Genomic DNA, 18,810 nt, shown 5'->3' with positions numbered 1-18,810 from the left:
ACGTTTAGGATTCTAAGAGCGCCCCGTAATCTCCTGACCACCGAATCCCCCAGTCGAGAAAGTGTGAGACCACCTCGATCGGGCTGTTCTCGTCATGGATTCTCAACCGAGAGGCCTGGCACAGCCGGCCACGCAGTGGTTAGACACTGGACTCGCATTCGGGAGGACGACGGTTGAATCCCGCGTCCGGCCATCCTGATTTAGGTTATCCGTGATTTCCCTAAATCGCCCCAGGCAAATGCCTGGATGGTTCCTTTCAAAGGGCACGGCCGACTTCATTCCCCGTCCTTCCCTAATCCGATGAGACCGATGACCTCGCTGTCTGGTCTCCTTCCCCAAACCAACCAACCAACCACTGTGTGGCATCGGCATGGCTCCACATCCCTGCCGGTGCCTTCCAGAACCTCGCTGAAACTCTACCTGCACGTCTCGGTGCGGTCAGCAGTGTAAAACTCCGTCATTCAGTCTTTTGACAGGTGTTCATATAATTGCGTCTGCATAGTGAAAACAGTGATATTTCGTTGTGTCTGTAATTTTTAACAACTTAGATTAATAGAAGAGAGAGAGAATATCCAACGAACAGTGGTGCAATTCTTCACGGGGTCGCCTAGTAATTTTTCAAAAATGGTTCATATGGCTCTGAGTACTATCGAACTTAAAATCTGAGGTCATCAGTCCACTAGAACTTAGAGCTACTTAAACCTAACTGAGGGCAGCACACACATCCATGCCCGAGGCAGGATTCGAAAGTGCCACCGTAGCAGTCGCGCGGTTCCAGACTGAAGCGCCTAGCAGCGCTCGGCCACAGCTGCCGGTTCGTAACTTTTCAGAAATACTTAAGAGACGGCAGAGGAAGATACTAGAAGAGGGGCGTCGTGAATTACTGAGACGACTGCTGGAATAATTCCACGAAGAGTAGAGTAACATGGTACTTCCTGTCACATATGTTTCGGGACGTTTTCATGGCTGGTTTGTAAGAGAATTATTTGATTATAGGAGCACTGAAGGAAAATCTGTTTTAATTGTTAAAAACCATTCAAAATCCAAGCTCGCACAAGTTATTTTTTATTCAAGACAACCGGTTTCAACAGTCTTTGCTGTCATCTTCAGGTCTTAAACATTTGTTGAAGTAAAACATGGTCATTTTACGCGGATCTCATACACAAACTGAAAAGTGGATAAAACGTAGCTCACTATGAACATTTGTCATCGATAAAATATATAAAAATACATATCAGCTTTTAGGGATGACGGAAGTTTATAGTGTGCTGAGTTTTACCCACTTGACATCTTGTACAAGAGGTCAGCGTAAAATAAACGTGTTGATAACACGTTTAAGACCACAAGATGACAGCTGAGACTGTGGAAACTGGCTGCCTTGAATAAAAAAATGTATTCTGTGATCTTGGCTTTTGAATGCTTTTTAACAAGGAGAAGTGTTTGTGAATCGAAAAGGGAAAATGGAAAATAGTGGTGATAGAAGACGTACCCCCCACCACACACATTAAGGTCGCTTCTTAAATATTAACGGAGTTGTTTCATTGGGTGTAAAAGTCAAATGAACAAGTGAATATTTCCACCCGGAAAGTCCCTCTTTTATTTATTTCTTTGTTTACTTCAGCCGCGAAGGTCGCTGGGCCATCTGTTGGATCGAACAATCTGCCTTAGATTTTACAAAGTAAATATACTTTTACGTAAAGTCTAATGACAAGTTGGATGTACACACCTGCTTTAAATTACAAATCTGCTCGAAAATTCAAAAATTTTAAGATTAAGAGGTTTAAAGAAAAAGTGATAAAATCGAAAGAAAAAGAGAATGACACAAGACGAAAGGGAGTTTAAATGTACCTGTCTCTCTGCCTAATATCCTAAGATGGCATATGGTGATCTATGACGTTCGGAAGAACCGTAAAGGTAGATTTAATATTATTTATAAGGCAAAGCTAACACTATTTCATGAGACCCAATAGTATGTTTTGAAACCATCAAATTTGTAATTTCCTTCATATTATTCCGTAGTCGGTTTTTTTTTAATCATTACAGTCACCTGGACCATGTGGACCAGACTGCTTGTAATAAGATGAGCACAATACAATTTAAAAAAAAAAAAGATAGGAAAACTTGAAAGCGAATCAAACTCAACCACCAATTCCACTATTTTTCTACACCTCTACAAGGGTCTCCTGTACATAAATAACAACAAGTATACCACAAGGAAACATTTGAATTTCGAGAATCAGTTAAATATATCAGTTCTGCTGTAACCTATACAAAACTGAACCTGAAGTGTAGTGCACCTCTAGTGTACACTGTTAACGAAGTGTTATCCAAGTGAAAATCGTTTCCCACTCTCTTTTCACTAAGTAGGTATGAAATTTTTCTTTGAATTACTTCAACACAAAAATATTTGGCTTAAATAGTTGTAGTTTGATGCATGCTTAAGTAATTTGAAATATAAGGGCTGAGCATTTCACGAGTGTTGTTGACCTAATGAATTAGGCAAATTTTTTGAGTGGTGATAGATGAGGAATCGATTCAGCGGACTAAATATGTGGTATTTTCACTTTCGGAGAGTAATATAACAACTAAATACAGTTAGTGTGGGAGGAGGTAATGAGTTCATAGAACGTTGTGTCGGTTATGTGTTTCACACATGAATTTGGAAAGTGAATATGGCACTGTTTGGGCATAGTTCTAGTTAGTTACGTATGGATAGTATATGTGTGGAAGCAAATTTATTAATTAGATATTCTGTACTTTTGGGGGTTTAGGGGCATGTATAACAAATGCAGTGTAAGTAACGAGGGAAATTCGCAACGTAGAGCCTTTCATGAAATTGAACGTTTTATATGGTTCTCACATTGTGCAAAATAAAGCCGGCAAACGTTACGTCCAATTTCAAGCACGCCACGTCGTTCGAGGCGGCGTGAGCAATAACGATGGATTTACCGCTGGCATTACCCACTCCATTTCCGCGCATTTTGATGTGACTGCTTTATTTCTGTCACTTCGCTTAGAGAAACAGGCGTTTAGCAGGAACAGGTGATTACAATCACGTGAATCTCACTCCACCGTTACGGGGAAACACAAGATATGACAATCGCAACTGAAGCGAAAATTACCACTTCAACTCTTTTGGTAATGAAGCACTTTCATCAGCGAAAGTAAGTAATTTTTCAGTGGAACGTCAACGGAGTGTTCTGTAATTTTTGCCCGAACGTTCCGTCACTGTTCCGTTTGAAGCGCTTGTTGTTACGCATTTGTGTCAAAGAGGACCGCTGTGTTTGTAACGATATATTGATTTATTGTTCTCTGATCAAACGACTGAAAGAGTCAAGCAGTTTCTTAATTTGCTCTACAATATTTTTGTATTACAAAATAGTTTCCAGTAATAAAGAACTAGCACTTACACTGGCACCAGTATGCCAGAAACGAAACCTTGAAAACCAGAGATATTACCTAGAGGACATTCTTTGATGTTGCCATTAGGTGTATAACACAAGTCCAATACATACAGTTACGACACTGACTGTTACCGTTTGGCCACTGGAGCGGTACCAGCGCCCCAAGCGGTGAGAAAGCAGATATACAATGCGTCGTAAGGATATGTTTGTTTTAAGTTATTTTCTACTTAACTAAAGAAGCAGTTATTATATTCTTGTGTTCCGTGTGTTAATAAATTATCAAGACACATAAGCACAAAAGCACTCCGTCGTCAGGCCACAAGTGGCCCATTGGGACCATCCGACTGCCGTGTCATCCTCAGCTGAGGATGCGGATAGGAGGGGCGTGTGGTCAGCACACCGCTCTCCCAGTCGTTATGATGGTTTTCTTTGACCGGAGCCGCTACTATTCGGTCGAGTAGCTCCTCAATTGGCATCACGAGGCTGAGTGCACACCGAAAAATGGCAACAGCGCATGACGGCCCGGATGGTCACCCATCCAAGTGCCGGCCAAGTCCGACAGTGCTTAACTTCAGTGATCTGACGGGAACCGGTGTATCCACTGCGGCTAGGCTGTCACCCCAAGACACATGAAGTATCACTAAATACACGTGAAAGAAGGCGAACCTCACTGATGCAATGTTGCACCCTACACCGTACTCACGAAATTCTTTCGAATACGTGTACGTGCAGCTTACTCCAGTGAAAGGAAGAGAATGTGAACACGTACGTTAAGCATGATTTTCTAACATTTTAGCAAATGTAGTTACTTTTCCTTCGATAGGCAACGTGTCGAAGATTCTTGCCGCTCGTGGCTCAAATTTGGTAACAATTGTTGAAATGGTTTCTTCTGTGTTATGAAACAGTTTCATTCCATTTGACAGTTTTTATCGCATCTGTGTGGTTTTCGCTTAAGCTACAGTTGTGGTGGCTTATTTGGTACGTTAAATGATGTAGGTATTACGGTATCCGTACCTTACAAGGAAATCGTAAATAAACTCCCGTGCGATGTCCTTTTCAAGGCGATTAGAATACTAAAGGAACACAAATGTCGTGCAATTTTTTAGATTTTGTCGGTTTTTATGGCAATACTGTAAAAATTATGTTGCAAATCAATATAAACGTTAGTATTGAACTCATCCGTACTTTATTCAAAGTGTCGCTTGCTGGCTGCTTCGCATGTTGCTATCACAGTGGGCAACACAAACGAGACGGTGTGTCGCGACTGTTATGTTAGACTAGAATTTAAATTCCTGTTTTCATCGCAAGTGTTATTTGTCAAATGTCTTACAGCACTTATTGTCTTTTATTCACTATTGTGTATGATGACGATGTGGAGTCATGTGTTGGAAGTGGATGTATTTCAAACATTCAAAGATATTTAATGTTCTTTCTTTTATATTTGATGTCATTCCAAATTCATCATTTAGGAAAGCTGCTTTCTGTTATTGAAACGTATACAGAATTACCATTGCTGTGTGTTGCTTATACACCCATCCGCAATCTGCTTGTGGCAAATTGCTTTTAAGTTATTTTGTGGTAGTATTTTTAAGTAGTCTCATGAAACCCATATAAGAATTTTCTGATATTTCTTGATCGTACACTGCTTAGCAACGTCTTCACTATAACATCGGCTAGTATTCGCTTACAACAAGTCCAGATTCTGTAAAACATATGAAAAATTTTTATTACTGTGAGAGAAAGACTTGCGCGGACGTTTTTATCTCCAATACCTCTTTTCCAGGTGTGTTGTTATGTAGGGCAAATAATTGTCACCTCTGCAAGCGAACTAAAATGACATTAAGAAAGCAAAAATATGGCATTTCAATGATCTGTAATCTCTATTGATGCATTCGTGCCAACGAGTTAAGAGTTCTTCAAAATCCACCATGAAATATTGCGGCATGCTAATATGAACGGGCGGAAATATGATTAGACCGTATTGCATAAATGACGCTCCATTACTGGATCACTAAATACGCCCGTTAACAGCTTATCGCTGCAAAGGTCGCTGCTATAGTTATGATTGCTTGCTATGTGCGTTTCGCACATACTGTTCAAGTTTATCTATTCAAAATGTCTTTTTCGGCAAACTGAATCGGTATACAATTCGCAGATATCCAGCAAAACAGAAACATACATCTGTTATAGCTAGTTACTTCAGCAAGGCAGTCAACACGGGTGTATCATAAATAGCCAACGTGGAGTCTTCTATTATAAATTTATCTATGAAAATTAGGCACTACGTAACATGTTTGAGTACCGTGTAAAACAAACAAATTAAACGTGTAATAAGTACATATTATAAGTTTCTCTTTCTCTAAGGGCTGAAAATAGATCGGTTTTATTTAATATTTGATTGTGATGTAAGTAAAAGAATTTTTAGAGTGAAATACTAATCACTTCGTACAATTTCTGTAAACATCTGAGATGTGTGTGCTAAGTTTGTATAAATGCTAGAGATTAATTTTGTTGTTGCGGGCTAGCGAAGGAAGAGAGATGTCATGGAGGGACTGTCAGTCAAGGATCTGTGAATGGCGGTAGCCAATTTCGAGGCAGTAATGCTCTGAATTATGGACGTGGTTGCTTTACATGCTTTTTTCTTTCCATTCCTGTGCAGGAGTAAGTGGAGGCTGATTATTTACATAGATTCTTAATACCGACCGACTTGTTGCTAATTTTACCAGACCTATTAGTGTACGAAGATAACTCCGCCACGAACATCGACAATGCACCTAAAAGCACTACGAACGCAGTAAGCTAAAATCTGGATTATGGTCCGCCTACAAACGAATAAATTACTGAAGTGTACTGCCATTACTCGCTGGCTTTCTTATTTTTTTTTTTAAATAGTTGACTCCTCTTCCCATCAATGATTTTACAGGAGAAGACAGAGGGTGTAATGCGTACCGAGGTACGAAATATATTGCAGCAGAGTGAATAATAATGAACGACTATCTTACTCATAAAAAAGGTAAGAAGGATTTTTATTAAAAGGCATGATCTTCCAACGAATGAGGCTAAAATGGATCATAATTTCATAATTTTGAGGAAATTCAGTTGAACTGGAGCTGACAGATCGGTGATTAAATTTTTAGCTTTTAAGCGTGGAAAGTTTTGAATGAATTTCCCGTGACTTACGCGGAAGAGCAAATGAGAATTTTGTTAATAAATTACAGGTAATGATTCAAGAATTCTTTCCAAAGGAGTACTACTGTCATTTCAGTCAACATATACGATATCAATTTGAATTAAAAAACATAATCCTAAGGCCATTGGAATCTCCTCTTGGTACTACACTAACTACACAATATCTTCATCATTGTATTCCACATTAATTTTTTAGTTTTGTACCTGCTTAACGACACTGTAGAGAGTTTGAATGCGTGAGCGCGGTTCTGTTGTATTAATTGTTACGTAACGTATTATACAAATGAATTGTTGTTAGTTCTCACTGTATGTTATGGAGCACGCCTCCGTCAGCCTACATTAAAGTACATAGTTTCTAGTGTAAATAATTATCACAACAACAAACTCGTACTAGAGATTTTCCGTTTTATCAGTGGCCGATATGCCTGCGACAACATCCCTTACTGAGAAAGACGCTTAAAATACAAAATATAGACTGCGTTACAAAAAGTACTTGGACTGTCATAATTCTAAGAGGAATGTCTTATGCGATACCTGCATCTCATGAAATTCCCACCAAAACGATTTATATGCCGTCCGTGTATAAACTGTGAGTAGCATATCCGAAAACTGAAACACAATGAACAGCCAGATTCAACACGAGGTACTTAGTGTTAATATAGAACATATTCTGCGAAGAATCATCGTATCAGTCAATTAGACACTCAGAAAGTATTGGTTGCTCCAAACTAACTCCATGTTGTGTCAGTCTAAAATCGATGACAGCAAATCAAAATTTGTGAGTTTGTGAGCGAGAATAATTTTTTTTCTCCACTCCATAATACAATGGACACTATGTGTGCCGAACCACACTTTCCTTCTAAGTTACGAACATTATGTAGTAACCGTTAAGTAATGGCACTGACTGCGAAAAGGAGGTAATCGTACAATGCAATATAGAGAGAAACGGGAGAGTAAAGAAACTAATTAAGGTTGTGTGTTTCGAAATTCTGTTTGCTGTTTTGTGCAGTTGTAGGAAAAACGAGTAAACCGGTTTTATCTAGAGAGCACTACTGGCGACTTATTGCACCCCTTCCTCTTATTAAGTGCCCATCATGAGACGAGACATAGCTAGTGGAACAAAGAGCTGGGAAATTGCAAGTTCCGTTGGCCCTGTAGCTTAGTTCAGCAGCGGTCTCTAATTAAAGTTGTCTGCTGGTAGACTATAAATATGCACTGTTCTGTGTCGGCAGCCTTAGATGTCTCCAGAAATACACATTCATTACGTTTCACTTGCTGCGTTTGTCGCATAATGTCAGCACTGGGGGATTAATTTACACCAGGAAAATTTCTCTCCCATACAAGCCACGCGGTGACGACTCTTGAAGCTGAGTGCTATTATTGTGTTGCTAAAAGCGCATTACGACACGCGTTAGAGTTTGTTTTAGTTTTAGATGTAACTATGAAGAGACTTCACGCGAAATATTCATTAGTTTACTTAGAATCCTATAAAATTCTATGACAGGATATTGATATGAAATGTCTGATAGCAAAAGTGGCCTCAAGTGTAGTGTTGTGTCTAGACCATACAGCCTAGACACAATGCTGTAGCCGATAGGGCACGCAATGCTAACGCAGACGGGCGTGAAGTCTGGAACATGAGACTTATAAATGAATAAGAAGAAAAGTACGTAGATGCTTGTTACTTAACTTTTAATTAGTCCTTGGAATACATCTCTCTTGAATATTAGTAAGCTATAGGCACTGATACAAATGGCGCCTTGCTAGGTGGTCGCCAGTTAACTTAGCAGAGGGCTATTCTACTGTCTATCTCTCGGCAAATGAGAGCAAGGCTTAGCACGTCCAATCGCTAGCTATGTTGTCCGTACAACTGGGGCGAGGTCTCCTCAGTCTCTCGAGACCTGCCTTGTGGTGGCGCTAGGTTTGCGATCCCACAGTGGCGACACGCGGGTCCGACATGTACTACAGGACCGCGGCCGATTTAAGTTACCACCTAGTAAGTGTGGTGTCTAGCGGTGACACCACATGTAGATTACAGCATTTTCCTTTGCACAACTCTTACTGCACAAAACAAAATTCTTCAGTAGCAATAAATTGTTAGTAACAAACCTGTAAGCGACAAGGATGTGGCCAAAAAATTAAATTGAATCAAGATTTTGTCTCTTTTCACGTCATAACACATAATAACTGTTAGTATGATCAGTGAATTACAGAACGAACTAAACTATGAATGTACTGTTAGCGAATGCAGAAAGGATCGTTTAGTTTTAAAACGTTGCACCTGATGATGGTACTGTGGTCAGAAAGAACTCCATTAACAACTCAGTTTACGGATTTTTAAATAACTTGCTGTAGCCTTTTAATATTGTAACAGTAAATATGTGTGAGAGAGAGGTGTCATGCGTGAAAGAGACTTAGTTCCAAGCTACGAGTCTGCATGTCTTTGTACAATGAAGACGTTCTTCTTATTTGCTTTTACAACGAAAATGGTGAAATGTGCCAAACAGTTACTTTCTCCTTCTCCTAATGTGCTGTACTTTTATATTAGTCATTAGCAGCGCCTGTATATTTAAATGAGTGTAAGATACGAAGTATTAGTTCAGAAGACCACAAAACCCGTACTTTTAAAACCCATGCTTTTGAGACTCGTAATTAACTTTACACACCATAGTGATTAACGCCTCTGTATGCCCTAAAAATTCTTATGCAAATGAATTATAAATCTGTACATCCTGTAAGTACAGTGCGGTATTAAATAACAATATCAAGCATCTTAAGAGGCACTTCGTTGAACCTCCTTTCTTTCTTATTCGTGGTGCCCTCCAGTATGAACTACTGGTGAATATTCCTCCTCTTGCTGTAAAAAATACCTCACTTCGATTTAAGCAGTGTTCTCACAGTTAATGCAATGAATTACGGGAAATTAATTTCTTGTCTCATTCTATGCTTCAGTTTTTCTATTGGGCAGGGATTATTTTGCCAAACTTCACTTTCTAGTTTTCTACAAAGTTTAATCTCACCATAAATGTAGTGAAAAGATCTTGACGACCTTAATCCTTCTTACTTGTGTACTCATCATTGCGTGTAACGTTTGTAGAATGAACATACACCGGTATACGTAGGACGTTTGTCTGAGTGGAAATAAAAGTTAGTTGACCGGCTGATGAACAGATGTGGTGAATAATCTTCTCACATAGTGCATAGAAAATATCTGTTGGTATATACTTACACTTTGTTGTCTAGCAAATCGTTTAGTAGATTCTCAAATCCACACCGCCCGTGGCTATACATATTCAGGTTTACCTTCAGGGTTTAAGACAACGACTGCGCTACATTCTCAAGGCACTCAGTCTGGCGATCCTAGCATGTTTGAAGCAACGTATTAACTAGAACGATGAGCGAGTGAGACACCATCACCCGAGGTGAATTTATCGTCAAAATTTTGGCGATACGATCCCACTATTGGCTGCAGAGTCTCGTAACTGTACCGCACAACAGAGAATCTGACAGCAACCACGAGAGGTGTACTGTTCCTCCAATAATGTCATTCCAGAACATCATTTCACCACCACCTTGTTGCATATGTGGGACACAGTGCTAGACGCGTTCGGTATTACTGGGTTGCCCCCAAACCCTTTGTCTGCAATCATTGGGGTACAAAAACGTCAAAGTTTCGTCCATAATCAACACCCGATGCCAATAGTGGGGACACCACGCTGCGTGAATTCTTGCGCACCTGTTTCGGGTGTGGCCTACGATATTGTGATCGTCATCGTCGTTGGGAATGGAGATTCGCATCATGTAATCGTCTCTTAGTATTTTCATGCGATACGTGACGTCCTGTATCTTCCTCGAACATCGAGTTCAGACCTGGAGCCCTCAGCCCACTGTTTCTCTGATTTGAAAATTCGTAGATTTCGATCATACTGTACACCTGACGACCGTAAAGTGCCTGTCTCATGTAAGTCCCCAACACTGTCTGATAACTGGAACCCATTCCATGTCGGTACCACACCACTTCAACTCGAGAGCACACGTAGGGTAACTTCCCTGGCTGGCAAGTTTTTTGTGTGGAACGTGATGATGCAGACTATATCTCCGGTCGCGACTGACGTTCAGGCCATGACAGATGCTCACTCTACCCTTCCACAGACGCCTCTGATGCGCCCCTGCAGGTGCTTTACTATTAACAGAAATTGTGCATTCCATCTGCGTGCCGTTTTGCACTTGCAGGTAGCTCTCTTGATAACTATGTTTATGTTTACAACAACGTCAGTGTGATATTTCGAACGCAACAGGAAGCCATAACAGTAACACACCTTCACGCCATATCGAGGTTATTTAGGTGACGTGCGTACGTGTAACGCAGTACATTGATTACGACACCACAGTTACTTCAGCATCCTTTTCAAGGAAAATGTCAAAAAGTAGTTCGAGCAGTGCTCTAATGGCAAGCTTAGGATTATTACTTGATAGAAGCTATTCTTCACCATACAAGTTATGTCACTGCGAGTATGAGGAGCTTCTGACGTCCAGTAATTGTTAGTAAAGCTTGGGATGATTTCTAAAAACGGAAAGCAAATACGAAAACTTGAACTACACGAAAAAACGCATGAAAATAAATTCCAGTGAAAATGCTGTGGGAAAGGGCAGATAAGTTAAAGATGTGGCCAAAAGGGTCTGTCATGTTCCATCAGAACTACACTACTGGCCATTAAAATTGCTACACCAAGAAGAAATGCAGATGATAAACGGGTATTCATTAGACAAATATATTATACTAGAACTGACACGTGATAACATTTTCACACAATTTGGGTGCATAGTGCCTGAGAAATCAGTACCCAGAACAACGATTTCTGTCATGTTTCATCAGAACTACACTACTGGCCATTAAAATTGCTACACCAAGAAGAAATGCAGATGATAAACGGGTATTCATTGGACAAATATATTATACTAGAACTGACACGTGATTACATTTTCACGCAATTTGGGTGCATAGTGCCTGAGAAATCAGTACCCAGAACAACGACATCTGGCCGTAATAACGGCCTTGATACGCCTGGGCATTGAGTCAAACAGAGCTTCGATGGCGTGTACAGGTACAGCTGCCCATGCAGCTTCAACACGATTCCACAGTTCATCAAGAGTAGTGACTGTCGTATTGTGACGAGCCAGTTGCTTGGCCACCATAGACTAGACGTTTTCATTTGGTGAGAGATATGGAGAATGTGCTGGCCAGAGGAGCAGTCGAACACTTTCTGAAAGGCCGTTACAGGACCTCCAACATGCGGTCGTGCATTATCCTGCTGAAATGTAGGGTTTCGCAGGGATCGAATGAAGGGTAGAGCGAGACGTGTAACCAGTGGCACCCCTTACCATCACGCCGGGTAATACGCCAGCATGGCGATGACGAATACACGTTTCCAATGTGCGTTCACCGCGATGTCGCCAAACACGGATGCGACCATCATGATGCTGTAAACAGAACCTGGGTTCATCCGAAAAATGACGTTTTGCCATTCGTGCACCCAGGTTCGTCGTTGAGTACGCCGTCGCAGTCGCTCTTGTCTGTGATGCAGCGTCAAGGGTAACTGCAGCCATGGTCTCCGAGCAGATTGTCCATGCTGCCGCAAACATCGTCGAACTGTTCGAGCAGATGGTTGTTGTCTTTCAAACGTCCCCACCTGTTGACTCAGGGATCGAGACGTGGCTGCACAATCCGTTACAGCCATGCGGATAAGATGCCCGTCATCTCGACTGCTAGTGATACGAGGCCGTTGGGATCCAGCACGGCGTTCCGTATTACCCTCCTGAACCCACCAATTCCATATTATGCTAACAGTCAGTGGATCTCGACCAACGCGAGCAGCATTGTCGCTGTGGTGTCACCGCCAGACACCACACTTGCTAGGTGGTAGCCTTTAAATCGGCCGCGGTCCATTAGTATACGTCGGACCCGCGTGTCGCCACTGTCAGTGATAGCAGACCGAGCGCCACCACACGGCAGGTCTAGAGAGACGTCCTGGCACTCGCCCCAGTTGTACAGCCGACGTTCATAGCAATGGTTCAATGACAAATACGCTCTCGTTTGCCGAGACGATAGTTAGCATAGCCATCAGCTACATTTGCTACGACCTAGCAAGGAGCCGTATTCAATTGATATTGAGATTCTATTAATGTATCATCAAGAGCGATGTTCTACAAATGTGGATTAAAGTTAAGTATTCCAGAAGCTACGTACTTTTCTTTATAGCATTCATTACGTATCCTGTTTCAGGCCTCACGCCAGCCTGCGTGAGTTTAAGCGCCTGCTTTTCGGCTTCCTCTCATTGTGTCTAGGCTGTCTTGTCTAGACACAACAGTCGCGATACGATAAACCGCAATCGCGATAGGCTACAATCCGACCTTTATCAAAGTCAGAAACGTGTTGGTACGCATTTCTCCTCCTTACACGAGGCATCACAACAACGTTTCACCAGGCAACGCCAGTCAACTGCTGTTTGTGTATGAGAAATCGGTTGGAGGCGTTCCTCATGTCAGCACGTTGTAGGTGTCGCCCCTGGCGCCAACCTTGTGTGAATACTCTGAAAAGCTAATCATTTGCATATCACAGCAACTTCTCCCTATGGGTTAAATTTCTCGTCTATAGCACGTAATCTTGGTGGTGTAACAATTTTGATGGCCAGTAGTGTATTTCTTAAACCGTAAATATTTAGGTAATGACGAACGAAGGGTCTTGTATGGAACTGTGGACCTAGACGGAGAGGCTTCGTCCCCGCCATAGCCCTCACACACAAGTCAGATTAGATGTACTCTGTAACACAAAGAATAGATATGAATCACAAGCGATAAGAGGTAACACTGTTCAGCGGTTACAATTAAGAAAATAGAGGAAACAACGTTACGTCGGATTATCTAGGCGCCATGCTACTTTCACTGTTTAAGAGTGAGAGCTTAACTGACTGCATGACCATACAAGAGTGGATCGTAGTCCATATCAGGCAGGTGTACCAGTTTCTTTGGCTCTTCAGTGTACATAGACTGGTACCTCTCCTAATAGTCAGCACAAACTCTGGGACATTTACAGCCCACTGTTTTAATAAGGCTTACCCAGGCAAGTGGGAATCTGTCTCTCAAACGAATTTCCAATCTGCAATGCGATCCCGGCGGTGGTAGAGCAGATGACTGGTTATAGAGGGAGGAATATACTCATTTGGTCTCATTCCTACATTTCCCTCCGAATGATTTCATAGATCCACTACGCTGAGAAGATGCGACTACAGAGATTATCAAAGTTCACGTTTGTTTTTTATTGGCTAAAACGGTTTCGACTGTTATTTCAGTCAAGTGGTCCTACGAATAAAGAAGCAATATGTAAAACCACAGATGCCAACAACACACGAATAAAAGAAATAAACGTGGTACTACATAATTTCTAAACCTTAGACAGCGCTCAAGAGCAAATGTTACTCTGACCAAATACCGTGAATTCCTTGCGGGATACGTTATTGACACAGCTTAATAGTCTGGTATTCATGCCCGGAACAAGCCGAGATCAACGGCCAAGCAGATGGAAACTGTTGAGAGTCAACACAACTACAATACTGGCCATTAAAATTGCTACACCACGAAGATGAGGTGCTACATATGCGAAATTTAACCGACAGGAAGTACTTCTTCCTGTCGAAGGTTGGCACCGGTGGTGACGCCTACAACGTGCTGACATGAGTTAAGTTTAAAACCGATTTCTCAAAAAATGGTTCAAATGGTTCTGAGCACTATGGGACTTAAAATCTGTGGTCATCAGTCCCCTAGAACTTAGAACTACTTAAACCTAACTAACCTAAGGACATCACACACATCCGTGCCCGGGGCTGGATTCGAGCCTGCGACCGTAGCGATCACGCGGTTCCTGACTGAAGTGCCTATAACCGTACGGCCACAAACGGCTGGCTCCGATTTCTCATACACAAACAGCAGTGGACCAGCGTTGCCTGGTGAAACGTTGTCATGATGCTTCGTGTAAGGAGAAGAAATGCGTTCTATCACTTTTCCGACTTTGACAAAGGTCGGATTGTAGCATATCGCGATTGCGGTTTATCGTGTCGTGACATTGCTGCTCGCGTTGGTCGAGATCCAATGACTGTTAGCAGAATATGGAATCGGTGGGTTCAGGAGGGTAATACGGAACGCAGTGCTGCATCCCAACGGCCTTATATCACTAGCAGTCGAGATGACAGGCATCTTAATCGCATGGCTGTAACGGATCGTGCAGCCACGTGTCGATCCCTGAGTCAACAGATGGGGACACTTGCAAGACAACAACCATCTGCACGAAAAGTTCGACGACGTTGGCAGCAGCATGGGCTATCAGCTCGGAGACCATGGTTTCGGTTACCCTTGACGCTGCTTCACAGACAGAAGCGCCTGCGAGGGTGTACTCTACGACGAACCTGCCTGGACGAATGGCAAAACGTAATTTTTTCGGATGAATCCAGGTTTTGTTTGCAGCATCATGATGGTCGCATCCATGTTTGGCGACATCTTGGTGAACGCACATTGAAAGCGTGTATTCGTCATCGCCATACTGGCGTAGAACCCGGCGTGATGGTATGTGGTATCATTGGTTACACGTCTCGGTCACCTCTTGTTCGCATTGACGGCACTTTGACCAGTGGGCGTTACATTTCAGATGTGTTACGACCCGTGGTTCTAACCTTTATTGGATCACTGAGAAACCCAACATTTCAGCAGGACAATGCACGACCGCATGCTGCAGGTCCTGTACGGGCCTTTCTGGATACAGAAAATGTTCGACTGCTGCCCTGGCCAGCACATTCTCCAGGTCTCTCACCAATTGAAAACGTCTATCCAATGGTGGCCAAGCAACTGTCTCGTCACAATACGCCAGTCACTATTCCTGTAGAACTGTGGTATCTTGTTGAAGCTGCCTGGACAGCTGTCCCTGTACACGCCATTCAAGCTCTGTTTGACTCAATGCCCAGGCGTATCAAGGCCGCTATTACGGCCAGAGGTGGTTGTTCTGGGTACTGATTTCTCAGGGTCTATGCACCAAAATAGCGTGAAGATGTGATCACAAGTTAGTTCTAGTAAAATATATTTGTCCAAATAATACCCGTTTATCACCTGCTTTTCTTCTTGGTGTAGGAATTATAATGGCCAGTAGAGTATAACAAAACATGTACTCTAAAGGACTTCAACTACAACATTTCAAGCCCTTTTCAGCGTTTGTGAGATCACGGGTTCTTTCAGATAGACGAACGTGCAGGGAGGCGGTGGATTGTGCATACACAAGGTTTGGAGTACCAGGTTCGATGGGCAGGTTGTCAGTTTTCCAAATCCCGTGCACTCACGTTCCACCGTCTACCTGCTCTTTCGACTGTCTGAAAGGTTCAAATGGTTCAAATGGCTCTGAGCACTATGGGACTAAACATCTATGGTCATCAGTCCCCTAGAACTTAGAACTACTTAAACCTAACTAACCTAAGGACAGCACACAACACCCAGCCATCACGAGGCAGAGAAAATCCCTGACCCCGCCGGGAATCGAACCCGGGAACCCGGGCGTGGGAAGCGAGAACGCTACCGCACGACCACGAGATGCGGGCTGTCTGAAAGGCCCCACGATCACACAAACGGACTAAAAGTGTTGAAAAGTTGTGTGTTTTGGTTGTTGTCTGTGAGGGTACTTGTCTTGGTGCAGCCGTGCTGCCATTCGACGTTTTACATCTGCTTTGATGTACCCAAACTCAAACTCGTCTTGTTCCCGACATGAATACCGGGGCCACTCTGCTGCTTACAGTACGCCGTGTCAATCGCAGAGCTTGAAACGCAACAGGAATACACGACACGTAGTTACAGCAACTTTCATTTGTCAGTGCTATCTGTTGTGGCAACGATGCACTTCTGGACAAATGTTCAAAGGACATTTTCCCCTCCATTTACAGTCAAGATTCCGACCGTGCAGTTTGTTGCTTTTATTGATGTTGGGTGAAGAAAAATTACCGCAGTCGAAATTTGCAGCGCATTGTCTCACATACTGGCAATTAAAAATGTCTGTCACAAAATTTCTTCCTCCGCATAAATAGACGTTGAAGATCGGCAGTCTGGCAAAAGTGTAATCGTGTGTACGGTATCCACAACAGCCAGGGGGTAGTACTGGCTGTGCGCAGTCGGTGCTGTGGGTTAGCATGCAGGAGGTCGAGGGTTCGAATCTGGGTCGTGGATTATTTGTCTCTATTTGCTAAATGTAGTCTGCGTGGTACGATATTTGGCGTCTTAATCGTCATACAGTGATTGCGTTGGGTGTTCAACGAAACATTTCCAGTTACGTATTACGAACACAGAAACAATCGTTTTCGTTGGTCAGTTTTTAAATAAACTCTTGCATGTCGTGGAGGTTAATTGCTTCGCACTGCTGCAGCTATTACATTTGATGCTTGTTTTGTGTGTAACCTTCCCCAATGGTCCCATCGGTTAATATCAATTATTATTCTTGCCACGTACAGGTCCATTTCAATCCGATAAATAATTTCGGTGGGACCATTCAGGGAGGGTACACAGGCAACACATCTGGAATCTAGTAGATGCGTCCACGACGTGCTAAAGCCTGCCTTAAAACTGACCTGAAAACGATTGTACTTCCATTTCTATGTTCGTAGTAAGTAGCTGCTAATGTTTTGTAGAAGACCCATTGTAATCGCTGTATGACGATTACGACGCCAGATACCGTAACAAGCAGACTACTTTCAGCAAATAAAAACAAATATGCCTCAACCCAGAATCTAATATTGGACTTCTATGCCAACATAAAATACTATTCACTGCACCAACTGTACAGCACTGCTATATCGGATGTCGGATATATTTACCGTACATGTGATTAAAGTGTCACCAGACTGCCAATCTTTAACGTCCATTTACTGCCGAAAATATTAGTTCTAACTGTTTTGAAAGGCGCTAAAGTACTCGATCCCGCGCATTCAAACTGTTCCGTCGTCATTACCATACTTGTATCTTGCCTTGCTGGTTTAATACAACGTACACCACCGTAGCATATAAGCGGAATGAAATTGAATTTTCGCTGACACTAGTAAAATCCATTTCATAACAAAAGCTCTACAACTCTTAGATATCCAAAGAAGTGCGGAAAGAGAATAAATGAACTATATTCAATGTAGCAGAATCAAGAAATGCATTGACATACGATTTTGTCTGGGTCAGACACTGGAATATGTGTTAGAAGAATTTATGGTGCTTCATCACGTAAATGTGTTCCCTGAGTTACAAATATTGCAACTTTGAGAAATGATGTTAAGTAACTACTAAATTTCTCTACAGTAATTTCCTTTATGATTTTGGACCATCTTTTAGTGAACCAAAAAGTCTTGTCATGGCAAAAATACACAAGAAAGATAAAAATACGCGAAGTATATTATCAGTTGCCCTCATAGCGCACAATAAAAATATATGTCATAACGTGCGAGCCATCGGCGACAAGTGCCTGTAAACACAACGGTAATTTGTATTCGATGCTGTGCACCGGTTTGGCACCTGTTGCTTCGCTGCAAGCTGCCCCGAGCAGGGGTTTATTGCTTCAATGCTTAGTCGCATCCTATACAAGACATAGGCTTTCGCGTCACAGGAAACAAATCCGAAGGGTAAAACATATAATTATTTATTGTTTATACAAACTATTAACTGCCCAGTCCTTGAAATACTATTTGTTAGATGCTGTTGTGTTAAGTTGGTAACACCATAGCTTAGGCACTATATACCTTTTGTTGATTCATTTAGCTTTCTAGTTTGTTCAACATCCCATCGTTGAACTTCTGTAATTAGTGTACGAGTAATTCGATACTGTAATGAAGTATAATCTCTGAAATGATATGTTTTGTCTTTCTTACATAATCTCTCTGGTTATCTTTGAGGATGAATAATTTTGTTTAAATAATTTTTTTAGAAAGGTCAGTATGTGCAAAGGTTCTGTTTTATTTAAAATGTTTGCTCTTTGTTATGTAAACTGCTGACATTCACTTAGGATTCTTAGTTATGTTGTATGTAAAAGGTAGTGTGGTTCCCCTCGGGAACGGAACTTAATTGCTTGCAGAAATTGTGGTTGGCCCAGGTAGAAAAGGAGGAACAAGAGTCAGTCGGGGACGAGCTACCAAACTGTGCACTGTCCATGTAA

The 18,810-nt window shown here is 42.0% G+C and overlaps 1 pseudogene; it reads right to left on the bottom strand.

Moving 5' to 3' along the window:
• Positions 1-3,906: 3,906 nt before the first annotated feature.
• Positions 3,907-4,024, bottom strand: LOC126191834 (5S ribosomal RNA; annotated as a pseudogene).
• Positions 4,025-18,810: the final 14,786 nt, after the last annotated feature.

The sequence above is a fragment of the Schistocerca nitens genome, chromosome 6 (assembly GCF_023898315.1).
Source record: "Schistocerca nitens isolate TAMUIC-IGC-003100 chromosome 6, iqSchNite1.1, whole genome shotgun sequence".
Taxonomy (NCBI): Eukaryota; Metazoa; Arthropoda; class Insecta; order Orthoptera; family Acrididae; genus Schistocerca; species Schistocerca nitens.
The sequence above is the reverse complement of the archived record's forward strand: the minus strand, read 5'-3'. Positions and strand labels throughout refer to the sequence as shown.